Source organism: Alexandromys fortis, unplaced genomic scaffold, assembly GCF_014885135.2.
Source record: "Alexandromys fortis isolate MF-2015 unplaced genomic scaffold, M_Fortis_MF-2015_v1.1 scaffold_227, whole genome shotgun sequence".
NCBI lineage: Eukaryota > Metazoa > Chordata > Mammalia > Rodentia > Cricetidae > Alexandromys > Alexandromys fortis.
Genome location: NW_026068109.1, coordinates 100,894 through 113,049, shown reverse-complemented (window position 1 = coordinate 113,049; position 12,156 = coordinate 100,894). Strand labels below are relative to the sequence as shown.

The 12,156-nt window shown below is 43.5% G+C and overlaps 1 protein-coding gene across 2 annotated transcripts in view; it reads left to right on the top strand.

The window, feature by feature from the left end:
* Rnf216 (ring finger protein 216) overlaps window positions 1-12,156 on the top strand; it is a 128,343-nt gene that overhangs the window by 89,992 nt on the left and 26,195 nt on the right. The window lies entirely within an intron of this gene.

Here is a 12,156-nt window from a genome sequence, read left to right as displayed (position 1 = left end):
CAGAGATCCGCCTGCCTCTGCCTCCCGAGTGCTGGGATTAAAGGCGTGCGCCACCACTGCCTGGCTCCAGTTTAGCATTTTTGTAGGCTGGGATTATTCGCTATAAACATCAGCGGAGACCAGAGTGATTTTTAATCTCAAGATTGTGATTACTTTCAAGCAAAAATGTTTAAAGGCATGCTTCCTGAAAGGATATGCTCATCCAACTAGAAAAAAATATTGGTATCTGTCTTGATTTTTTGAGGACTTAGTAATCATAGTCTCTACAAGTAATTTTCCAATCATTCCCAAAAATTGTGACTGAATACCTTCAACATGGATCAGTCTGGGAGGGCACAGCACATGAAACAAGGAACCCAACTTCTCAGCCTTACCACCCTTTCTGCTTGCAAAGCCCTAGCTATGCCTTTTCCAAAACTTTGAAGACTAGAAAGCCTAGAGAAACGGTGAGTTTCTCCCAGAACTTCTCTCCTTAATTTGAAAATAAGGTAGCCATCTTGCTGTCTTCATATGGTCTCTTCTTCCTCTACCTCCGTCTCCAGTCAGGTTGTTCCCTTCCCCTGACAAGATAGTTTCTCTGTGTAGCCTTTATTGTCCTGGAACTCACTCTGTAGATAATGCTGGCCTTAAACTCAGAGATCTCTCTGTTTCTGCCCCCTCACTGCTAGGATTAAAGGCATGAGCCACCATACCAGGCTCTAACCAAGCTGGGTTTTTTTTAATACATTTTTTATTATTTTATCATAGGTATGTATGTAAGAATGTACATGTGAGTGCAGATATTAACAGAAAAAGCCAGAAAAAGGTGTCAGATCACCAGGACCTGGAGTTATACGTGGTTGTGAGCTACCTGGTGTGGGTGCTGGGACTGAATTCTGGTCCTTCACAGAGCAGCAAGTGCTCTTAACCACGGAGCTATCTTTCCCCACTATAGGTTGCTCAGGCAGACCTTGAATTTGGGATCCTCTTACCTTCCAAGTAGCATCAAGTCCTTGCTCTTAACATGTGCCTCCTTGGTGTCTTCCTGTGTATCCAATTTTATCTTCTCATGAGAACATATCTGAATGGGATTTGGGCCACTGCCAGATTCATTTTTAACTTCTGAACCTTGTTGTATATGTGGGGCAGAGGATGGAACCCAAGGTCTTGCACATACTTACATATACACTAAGCTAAATCCCTTGTGTTTTAAAGGCCCAGTCTTCAATATAGTCATGTAATGTGTAGCTCAAGGACCAACACATGAATTTGATAGGGACACACACAATTTGGTCCTTGATGTCTACAAACCAGGCATGGCCACCTACACATTTAATCCTAGCGCTTGGGAAGCAGAGGCCAGTGGTTCACTCAGCTTCAAGCCTAAAAACTCAGAGGTAGATATTGGAGTTCAACCTAAAGGTCAGAAAAGCAAATCAGTCAGTCACTGACTCTTTACTCTGTCTCAGTCCAAAATGGTGAATATGCCTCCAGGATTTCTCAGAATGAGACTGTGTGAGAGCTGACTCCTCCTGTCTTATATTCCTCTCTAGGGCTGGGATTAAAGGCATGCATCACTACCATCCGGTTTCTGTGGCAAACTAGTGTGGCTACTGGGATTAAAGGTGTGTGTTGCCATTGCCTAGTCTGTAAGGCTGACCAGTGCGGCTGTTTTGCTCTCTTGTCTTCAGGCAAGATTTATTAAAATAAAAATGAAATAGCACTATAGCTATATAGTTAAGACACTATCTAAGAAAAAAAAGAAAAAGAAGAAAAAACAGAGCCAAACATGGTGGCACACCAACAAAAATAATAAAATAAGATCAAAATCTTCTCGTTAGCTCGGTAGCCTTTTTTTATTATTATTTTATTTTTTTGATTTTTCGAGACAGGGTTTCTCTGAAACAGTTCTGGCTATTCTGGAACTCATTATGTGTACTAGGCTGGTCTTGAACTCACAGAGATCTGCCTGCCTCCTGAGTGCTGGGATGCCAACGTCCTCGGGACCCTTTATTTGGAGGCCAGTGCATGAACTCTGTTAGTCCTTCAGCGACACAAAAATGAAGTCTCCAGAGGGCTCACCTAGTCAGAACAGGTGTTCAAGGGGTTAGTAAAACCAAGACCTGTCAAACAAGCCAGGGCTTCCCAGACTGTGCAGTGTGTTGAAATCACCCAATAATCTTGTCAAATTGCCTTTTTGATTAGTGGGTTCAGGACTGGCCTTCGTACCACTGTGTCAAGTCCCCAGGTTACAATACAGTTGCTCATCCGGAATAGCAAGAACTAGATGATCAGTATTTGAGCATGGTTGAACTATCTCTATTCTGTGTTAGCTTGACCTGTGTTTTAAAAAGTTTATAATTTTTTTTGCGGGGGTGGGGGTTGTTGTTTGTTTGTTTTGCATTTTAGAGACAGGGTTTCTCCATGTAGCTTTGGTAACTGTCCTGGGACCCTCTCTGTAGACCAGGCTGGCCTCAACTCACAGAGAGATCCTCCTGCCTCTGCCTCCCAAGTGCTGGAATTTAAAGGTATGCACCTAGTTTACTAAAAGTCATTATTAAACTACTTTATATTTTGTGGAAAGGGGATTAGTTTTCAAATGCATGATGCCAGCACAGAATCTGCCCTAAAAACCTTTTGTCAGAGAAGTATAGACAAATGTCAGGGGGGCAGAGCCAAGCCATCCATGAGGTCAGTGTTCAGGACAGCCTACTGCATGCCAGGAGCTGTACCCTCACTGGTCCTTACACTGCCCAGAGGATAGCAGAGCCAAGGCATTGAACTCTAGCCTATTTTCGTCCCTAAAATCTGCGCTCCTCCCACACACATACATTCTGTTTCTGTTCCTCTCAGGACACTGGGCAGCAGCTGGGGGGACATGAACTTCAAAATAAAAGTGGAAGGAAAACCACTGGGATTTCCCAGTTAGCAACCTCAAAATATACCTGAAACCAGGACTCAGAGTCCATGACTGCAAAATATAACTAACTTTTTGTTTATCATTTATACGTACAATCCATCCAGGATGGGGAACAGTAAAATGTGTCTCATAAGACATGTCTGTCTGACTGACTGACTGTGGGAACAGAAAGAGAGAGTTGGATGGTGGGATTACTCAATTAAATAGATCTTAAATCTACCCAGAATAGAAAGGTGTTGCAAGACTGAACACTAGAATGAACACCTTGTTGTCCTCATGCTAATCCAGGAGTCGCACATCTCTGTTCAAATTATTGGGAAAGCCTAGCTAGCAATAGGTGTTAGGGCCAATACAAAAAGGACTGTATATCTGAGTTAATCATTACCTCTACTCCAAAGCATACCTCCACCCCATCAGCACTGTCCTTTTAGGGCCCCCTCTCAGGTTTGTTGGGGTTTGTATTGGTTTGGTTTGGTTTTGTCTTTTGGTCCTAGGGATCAAACTTAGACTTTGTACATTCTAGGCAAGCACTCTACCACTTAGCTACCTCCTGATACTCTGCTTTTATGTGTATCTTGAAAAGGTGAGCTTCTGTGCTTATAGCTTTCTTGTAGGATGGTATGTGCTGTGGATCCTATTAATGGCTTTAATGTAGGCTGTAGGCTGTTCCTGAGGGAACAGACTATTGTGATTTGGCTGTTCCTTCTGGGGATGATGACAGTGGAAGCTGAGCAGGGACAAGTTGAGTTTGCTAGCTTCTCCTGCCAGGCCAAGATTCCCAGCAAATGCTAGGAAGCCCGGAGTAGCACAGGCATTGAGCAGAAGTGTTTATTTTTGAATTCGAAGTGTCTGTTTTTAGTTAGGTCCCTCACTTTGTACCATATCACCTACTCTTTGGCGACAGTTAAGCCTCTGTTTCTGTCTGATGCTCGTGCAATATTCTTCCACTTCGTCTCAATTATCCTAGGGACTTCTCTGTATAAGAATCACCCTCAGGTGCTTTCTTTTCATTTCTCTTCTTTTTTTAATATACATTAGTGTTTTCCCTACATACATGTCTATATGAGGGTGTTAAATTCCCTGAAGCTGAACAGAGTTGAGCTGTCACGTGGGTGCTGGAAATTGAACCCTGATCCTTTAGAAGAGCAAACAGTCTTTTAACTGCTGAGCCATCTCTCCAGCCCCATCAGGTTTTCTTTCTTACTTTTTTTTTTTTTTCCGAGATAGGGTTTTTCTGTAGCTTTGTAACGCGTCCTGGGACTAGCTCTTGTAGACCAGGCTGGCATCAACTCACAGAGATCCTCCTGCCTCTGCCTCCAAACTAATTTTTGAATGATTAAATTTGCATTAGCTTATGCATATATTGACTTAACATAAATTCAGTGCATGCATATATAAATATCTAACTGAAATAACAGTTCAACAAAACAGTATGTGGGGTGCACAATTTTCTGTCCTAGTTCAAAACCCACTGATCATAATCTTATGGGAGGATTTCACCACCTTACCAAAGGGATACAGTTCTTAAAATCATTGCTGTAGTGACTTTGACTCCACAAACACCAATTGTGTGGAGCCTATATATTAGGCAGATGCTTCTGAAAGGGTGTGAGTCATGGCCTCTTCCCTCCTGTCCTTTCAGAGCTATGAGAACTGAACCCCTGGGCACAGAAGCAGACAATACCCCATCCTAGCAGAGGGTGTAGTTCAAGCCTGAGAGTGTTCCCCTTAAAAGGGCAGCCAGCAGCTTTATGTACAATCACTATGGGGAGACTCTGCCTACTCTGGGTGCTAGCCAGGCTCTAGCTATCACCTTCCAAAACCAGGCAGCCTCATACCCCCAAAGCCCCTTGCTTGATTCTCTTGACAAGTCACCTGCCTCCTTGCAGTTCCCCAAGACATCACAAAACATACCACCTTGGCTTCTGTGCACCTTTCGTTTACTTGGTCACAGCCCTTCCCTGATATCCATCTGACTGAAAACTTAAGCCCTGAGCCCTAACCCTGGTGACCTACCTTCCTTCATTTATCCCCTTAGTACTTATAATCCTGTCTTATTTGTATTTCACTCATTTAACATGTCATCAGCCCTCTCTAGTGTAACTTCCTAGTGGGCACAGAATTGATTGTAATCTTTTATCCCTCAGAACAGGACCTGGAGTTCCTAGAAGGGAACTCAGATGTTGTTTCTAAATGTCTGCGTCCACTTGCCCAGGTGTTGCAGATGATCTGTTAAAGGGCTTCAAAGAAACCAGACTCAGTTTTAGTTTTTAATAAGTTCTGGGAGAGTATTGGTGAGTTAAATTTGAAGTCAATTCTGATAAAAGTAAACTGAATTGTTATTGATGCCAAGAAGGCTTCGGCAGCCACTTTTTTATCCCACAACCCTGATCCCAACTTTATAGAAAGCAGCTAGTTCTTATAGCTCCTTTCCCAAAGGGTAGATTGAGACCAGGGTGCTTTTACACCCGCTTGTCCCTAGAGGGCAGCATGAGGACAGAAATCCAGATCTTCCTGAAAAGAGTACTTGACTAGTTCTAGCCTATGAGAGTAACACTGAGTGGTTCCTTTACTGTAGAGAAATAGTGCGGCACATCCTTTGGATTTAGTGTGTGTCTATAATTTTTTTAAGGGCGGTCTTTTTCTTCTGAAGCTCTTTGCTGGAGAATAGACAGGAAACCAGGGTCATTTTTAAGATTTCACAGTACTTGGCTGGCCACACCAAGTTGACGTTTCTGAGAGATGGTTTGTTTTGAAACAGTGAAAAACCCCTGCAGATATAGCACAACTTCATGTAAAGATGTGAGCTGATTGTCAAGTACCACTTCTTTAGAATGAGTGGGAGAAGAGTAGGGACATAGAACCTAGCATTTGGGAAGCTGAGACATGATACAAGGCCAGCCTGAGTTACAGTGAGACCATTTCTAAATGGTGTACGGGGCAGTGGTGGTGCACGCCTTTAGTTCCAGCACTCAGGAGGCAGAGGCAAGCAGATCTCTAAGTTTGAAGTCAGCATGGTCTACAGAATGAGTTCCAGGACAATCAGGGCTACACAGAGAAATCCTTTCAATAATAATAATAATAATAATAATAATAATAATAATAATAATAATAATGAATTGTAAGTCAAGTGCCCCAGGTATTCAGGAAAAGAGCACCATCTTATTTCCAGATCATCAAAATTTCCCAGATGCCCTGATATTTGACACAGCCATGCTGTAAATGTAGAGGGTGTATACATTGGCAAGGGGCTACTGGTCTTGGCCATAGATACTGACTAGTCAGTCGTTTCTCTAGACTCCTCACTGCAGCTCTCTAAGGGAAGGGAAGCTGCTGTACCTGCATACCCTACCTTTCTGACCTGACCTCATCATGCTCAGTCCTCAGAGGTGTGCAAGGCTTGATAATGTTCCACCAGCCTAGAGGGAGATGGAGAAGGGAGGGCCTCATAATGCCCTCCTCTTGGGCCTTTGCAGAGAGAAACCCTGCCAGATGGCTTGACATTCAGTAGCACTGGATAAAGAGGCAAGAATGGGCAAGTGAAAATGTTTTTTCATTACTTCAGTGCAAAAATCACTGCTGTTTCGAATATCACTCTAAACCAGAACTTTGACCCAATTCTGTGACAGTAATAATCATCAGCAAATCCTAACAGCTGATCACATTGACATATCTAAAGTCCCAGGACTCAGGAGGCAGACACTATAAGGTAGGGCTATAAGCTAGTTTGTGCTATATACTTAGACTCCCAAAAACAAAACAAAAAAAATTAAAAATCCAAATGGTCAGAATCTTAGCTACTCTTGAAAATGCAATTGATGAGTATTCATAGGAAGGATCCAGGACTAGCCAGCCATGGAGAATGACTGACTGATCCTTGGCTCTGGTGTGGAAAGCATACATTGAGCCTGTCTTTGTCTGTATATACGTCTTTCTATTGCCCCACCAGATGTACAAAGTGGCTGAAGGAGGGAGGAACAGCTACTTCCTTGCATGTGACCAGTTTAAGGATATACTGATTAGCAAGCTCCTCTGATGATCTGAAAGAAAGGGTAGCCTCATATTTGATCCCATTCCATTGTTCTGTTGTCTGTCATTCTCAGCTCTCCAGGAAGCCCATTTAGGAAGCACCATCCTGCACAGCTGCAACTGGGCAGCCTTGCCAGTTGCCCATCTGTGGCCTCTTTACACGAGATTCCATTGAGACCTAATGGCTTGTCTCATGACCCTGTGCCTTGAGTTTTCTGCTAAACAATGACCAGTTCTTGCCAGCAACTACCACACAGGGAAGCAGTGGGAACAGGGGGGGAAAGAGCAAGCCTGCTTGGAGCCAGGCTGAATTGTGTCTATAGTTCCATGGCCTTGACCAAGTAATGTGACAGCTTCCTTTCTCATTTACTTCAAAACACATACCTATATATGGTGGAGGCTCTTCTCACAGAGGAAGAGGGTACTCAATACTCTGGAACTGGAATTATATATAGACAGTTGTGAGCTGCCATGTGGGCACTGGGAATTGAACCTGGGTTCCCTGGAAGAACAGCCAGTGCTCCTAACCACTGAGCAATCTCTCCAACCTCCAGCTCACCCTCCTTTTTTTAAAAGTACATTTTTCGTTTATATTTGTGTTTATATGTAAGGTTGAGTTTATGTTCACCATGACCATGCTGGATCCCAGGGAGGCCCGAAGAAGGAATCAGATCCACCACCATCACCACCTCTGTTACTGCAACCATCGAGTCATCATCATACTTCCTTCCACTCTCCCTGACTTCCTGTAGCCTTGGCATCAGCAACCTGCTGACCCAGGTTTTCCTTTTGCATCTCTACCATGCCTGAACATGCACTTTCCTATCACTGACTGACTCCTGCTCACCTTCTGGGTTCAATCTCAATATCTCATCCCCCACAGACCTCTCTAGCCACTAGGCTGAGTGGCTATGGCCGTTCCAGTGCCATGTCCTGCCTACTTGGCAGCTCTGGATCCTGCATACTATGTTCCCTTAAAACACAAATTTGGCCCGGGCATGGCGGTGCACAGCTTTAATCCCAGCACTTTGGAGGCAGAGGCAGGCAGAGCCTCTGGTCTACAGAGCGAGTTCTAGGACAGCCAGGGCGGTGAGGGGGACTAGCATCTTCAACAGCTGGAGGACACAGGTGGCCTGAAGCCTGTATCCCTGTGGTCCCTAGAGTTGGCTAGGCATTAATGGACCCTAGGGAATTGACCAGGATTGCTGGTGTTTGTTTGTTTTGTGTGTGTGTGTGTGTGTGTGTGTGTGTGTGTGTGTGTATACACATGAATGCAGCAATCAATCTCCAGTGGTGTTCCTCTGCCTTGTTTTTAGAAATAAGATCTCTCATTGAGGGCTTGCTAATTGCTACAGGCTGGCTGGCCTTGAGGCCTCTGGGATCGTCCTTCCCAGAACTAAGATTAAAAGGACTCTCTACTATGCCTGATTTTTTTTTTTTTTTTTTTTTTGATGTGGGTTCTGGGGGTTGAACTCAGATCCTAATGCTTGCAAGGCAAGCACTTTACCAACTGAGCCATCTCCCCAGCCACCTATGTTTTCTCTGTATTACAAGATATCTTAGCGTTTCAAGGATCCATGGGCCCCATAAGACTTAGGCAGCAGGCTCCTAATATCATAACAAGCAGCAGCTGGTAGCAACTCCTTTAATGATTTGCCTAGGTTAGCCAGCACCTGTGTCCCCTCTCTTTTTCCTGGGGAGAAGTCACCAGGAAAGGGATGGGCCTGAAAGCTCAGTCCTGGCTGGGTTGGGTGGACATAGTGTGCTGTGCTTCATGTTGGTAAGTTACTTGTCAGGGTTCTCTGCCCTCCTCCAAAATAGCCTTCTGGCATTTCTCATTCTCCCCAGTTTAAAGAACATAGTTGTTGTCACATTACAGAAGCTTCTTGATATTTAGGAACAAAGCCTAGCTGAGTTTGGGAGAAGAAAATTATAATGCTTAAAAGAGATGATGGCTCCACGTGATAAAGTCTGCCCAGCCTACTCTGTGCTGGCTTTAGAGTCTAGCTACAGTGCCTCTTCAGAATACAATTGAGGCTTATTCTTTGAGACCCCTGGGCCCTTTACTGTGAAGGAATATAACCAACAGGCTGACCACTGTAGTATCGAATACAAGCCAGAGGACTTCCCTTTGACGCTCGTAAACCATAAGCTTTTTTGTGGGCTTGGGCCTTACCTGGAGAATGGGGTTTCTTCACATAAGAAGACAGGCCATTAATTAAGTAAGGATGGTCAGAAGAACTGCCTTTCTGCCATGCATTGTTTTCAAGCTGTCATTTCTGTGGGTGGTTTGTTGTTCTTGTTTAGGAGGAGGACAGAATCCAGACACCAGCTCATCTATTTTCCAGCTGTTGTTTATGCCATTTTCCTGGAATAGTCACAAAGTCTTTTTTTTTTCTTTTTTCCTTTTTTTTTTCTTTTTCTTTTTTGAGACAGGGTCTTTCTATGTAGCCCTGACTGTCTTGGAACTCTCTACATAAACCAGGCTGGCCTTGTATTCATAGAATCCCACTTGCCCCTGCCTCTTGGATACTGGATTAAAGATCTTTTAAGAATCTACAGATTCGGGGGCTGGAGAGATGGCTCAGAGGTTAAGAGCAGTGCCTGCTCTTCCAAAGGTCCTGAGTTCAATTCCCAGCAACCACATGATGGCTCACAACCATCTGTAATGAGGTCTGGTGCCTTCTTCTGGCCAGCAGGCATACACACAGACACAACATTGTATACATAATAAATAAATAAATATTTTTTTTAAAAAAAAAAGAATCTACAGATTCTTAAATATGTGCAAATACAGATTTTTGTTGGGAAGTAATTATATACAGTATTGACTTAGCTCTGTTTTCTAAATGGAATGCAAGCATTGGAGAGAGAGAACATCTATGTTCCTAGAAGCAGTAACTCATGTGAACTCATCTATACCACCACACCATTGATTGGAGCCTTTGGACCACATTCTACTCAAAAGTGTGTATGTTCCAGACTCTTGTGGCTATCCATATCATTTTTATCCCTAAAATTAAATGTTTCTTTTTTTATTAGCATATATATGTCATATACAATTTAAAAGTAAAAAAGAGGACTAGAAATATACCTCAGTTGTTAAAGTAATTTCTCAACATGCCACAAGGTCCTTGGCTCCATCCCAAGCCCAAAATAACCAGGTGTGCCATCTATCTGTGATCTTAGCACTCAAATCTAGAAGTTCAAGGCAGGAGGCTAGAGAAATGGCTCATTGGTTAAAAGCACCGACTGTTCACCCCACAGTCTTACAGTGAAAAGTATTATGTCTTCTGTCAGTTCACACCACACCACCCCCTTTCAGCTACCTGGGGCCATTAGTACTGCAGTGTCCTTGCAGCTAATTGTATCTGCTCTACCACCAGCTGTTTTCAGACTCTATTCTCTTTCCCAAGGCTGGTACTACCATGTACTTATGTAGAAGTAATAGTCTCTGGCTGAGAAGATGGATCAGTATGCTGTTCAGGCCTAACAACCTGAGTTCAGATCTCCAGAACTTACATAAAAACTGAATTTGACAGCCGTCGATACCATGAGATAGGAGGTAGAGACTGGAGGATGGTCTGGACACTCGTGGGCTTAGGCTAGTTAGCCTGGAGTATGCAATGGTGAACAGCAAGAGAAACCCTATTCCAAACAAGATGAAAGGCAGGGTTGCCCTCTAAACTCTATACACACACACACACACACGCACCCTTGTGTGCCGTGGTAGTGTCTATATGTACCATCCTAAGCCTAGAGTCACCTAAGTCACCAGTTACTTATGGAGAGTAGAATTGTCGTGAAGCTCTTATAGATCTAAGCAGCATCTGTGCTGCCCTCTCCCTAAGTTTAAAATTTGCCACCAACCCCCTACTTCACATTCCCAAGATATGTCTATTGTGTTACCACCATCCAGATTAGATAGGGTTTTTGTCTGCTTCCCACTCAAAATATGTCAGTGTTGCTGTTAATGTCTTTTGTCCAAACCAGAAAAAAGTCCTCTTGGAGCCTCATCCCCACACTCAAACCTGCTGAGCTTGCTTTTTGAAGTTTCTCCCATATCAGTTAACTTTCAGCTTCTCTGCAGGGTCTCATGGACCTTCATTCATCATTTGACTAGGTGGCCATACTAGCTCCCAGCTGTCCTAATTATTTTATGTTCATGAGTGTTTTGCCTATGTGAATATAGATGTGCCACATGTATAGCTGCTACCCACAGAGGTCAGAAGAAGGCCATGGATCCCCTGAAACTGTTATTGCAAATAGTTGTAAACTGACATGTAGTTGCTGAATCCAGGTCCTCTGCAAGAACAACAGATGCTGCTTCCTTCCTTTTTGGTTTTTCGAAGCAGTATTTCTCTGTGCAACCCTGTCCAGAACACTCTCTGTAGACTAGGCTGGCCTCAAACTCATAGACCCACCTGCCTCTGCCTCCTGAGTGCTGGGACTAAAGTGTATGCACTGCCACAGCCACCCAGTGCAACAAGTGCTCTTTAACAGCTTGAACCATTTCTTCAGCCGTCCAGCTGTGTTTCGAACATTATATTCTTTCCTCCCCTTAGTCTGAATCTCACCCAGAATGCTCTAGTAAAATCACAAATCTACTCATGTTACTTTCATGCTTCTTGATGTTCTGGAATCAAAACTAAACTGATAAGTAGGTCACTGTAGGGTCTACATGAACTGTCCTGGCCCATGCATGTTCGTTCAAGCCTGCTTGTATCATCTGTACCAGCCACAGTACCCTAGAGCCCAGTTTTCTCCACCAGCATCTTCTGACCAGAATGCTGTTTTCTCTAGGTATCAACGACAGCTTGTTAAATCCCTGATTTTTGTATCCTCCCCTGACAAGGCCAGAGCCCAGGCACCGTCTTTTCCTGTGCTATACTGAGCATAACTTCAGTTTCCACTTCTGCCCATGATGAATCATTGGTCTAATGTTTTCTTATGTTCTTGTTACTAATATAAAAGGTAATGATGTTTATGTGCACACACATGCTCCAAAAGTAAACACTTTCACAAACAATCTCCTCATCCCCAAAGTAATGACATTTTTCAGTTTGTATTTGTAATGAAGTGAAACTATGAATGTTTATATCCATGCTTATGAGTGATAGGTGTTAGAAGGAATGTCTTCCTTAGTTCCCCTGGTGATCATATTCCTCAGTTCTATGCCAAGAGCCTGGCTGGAAGAATTGTGGAGGGTAAGATCCTAACAGATACAC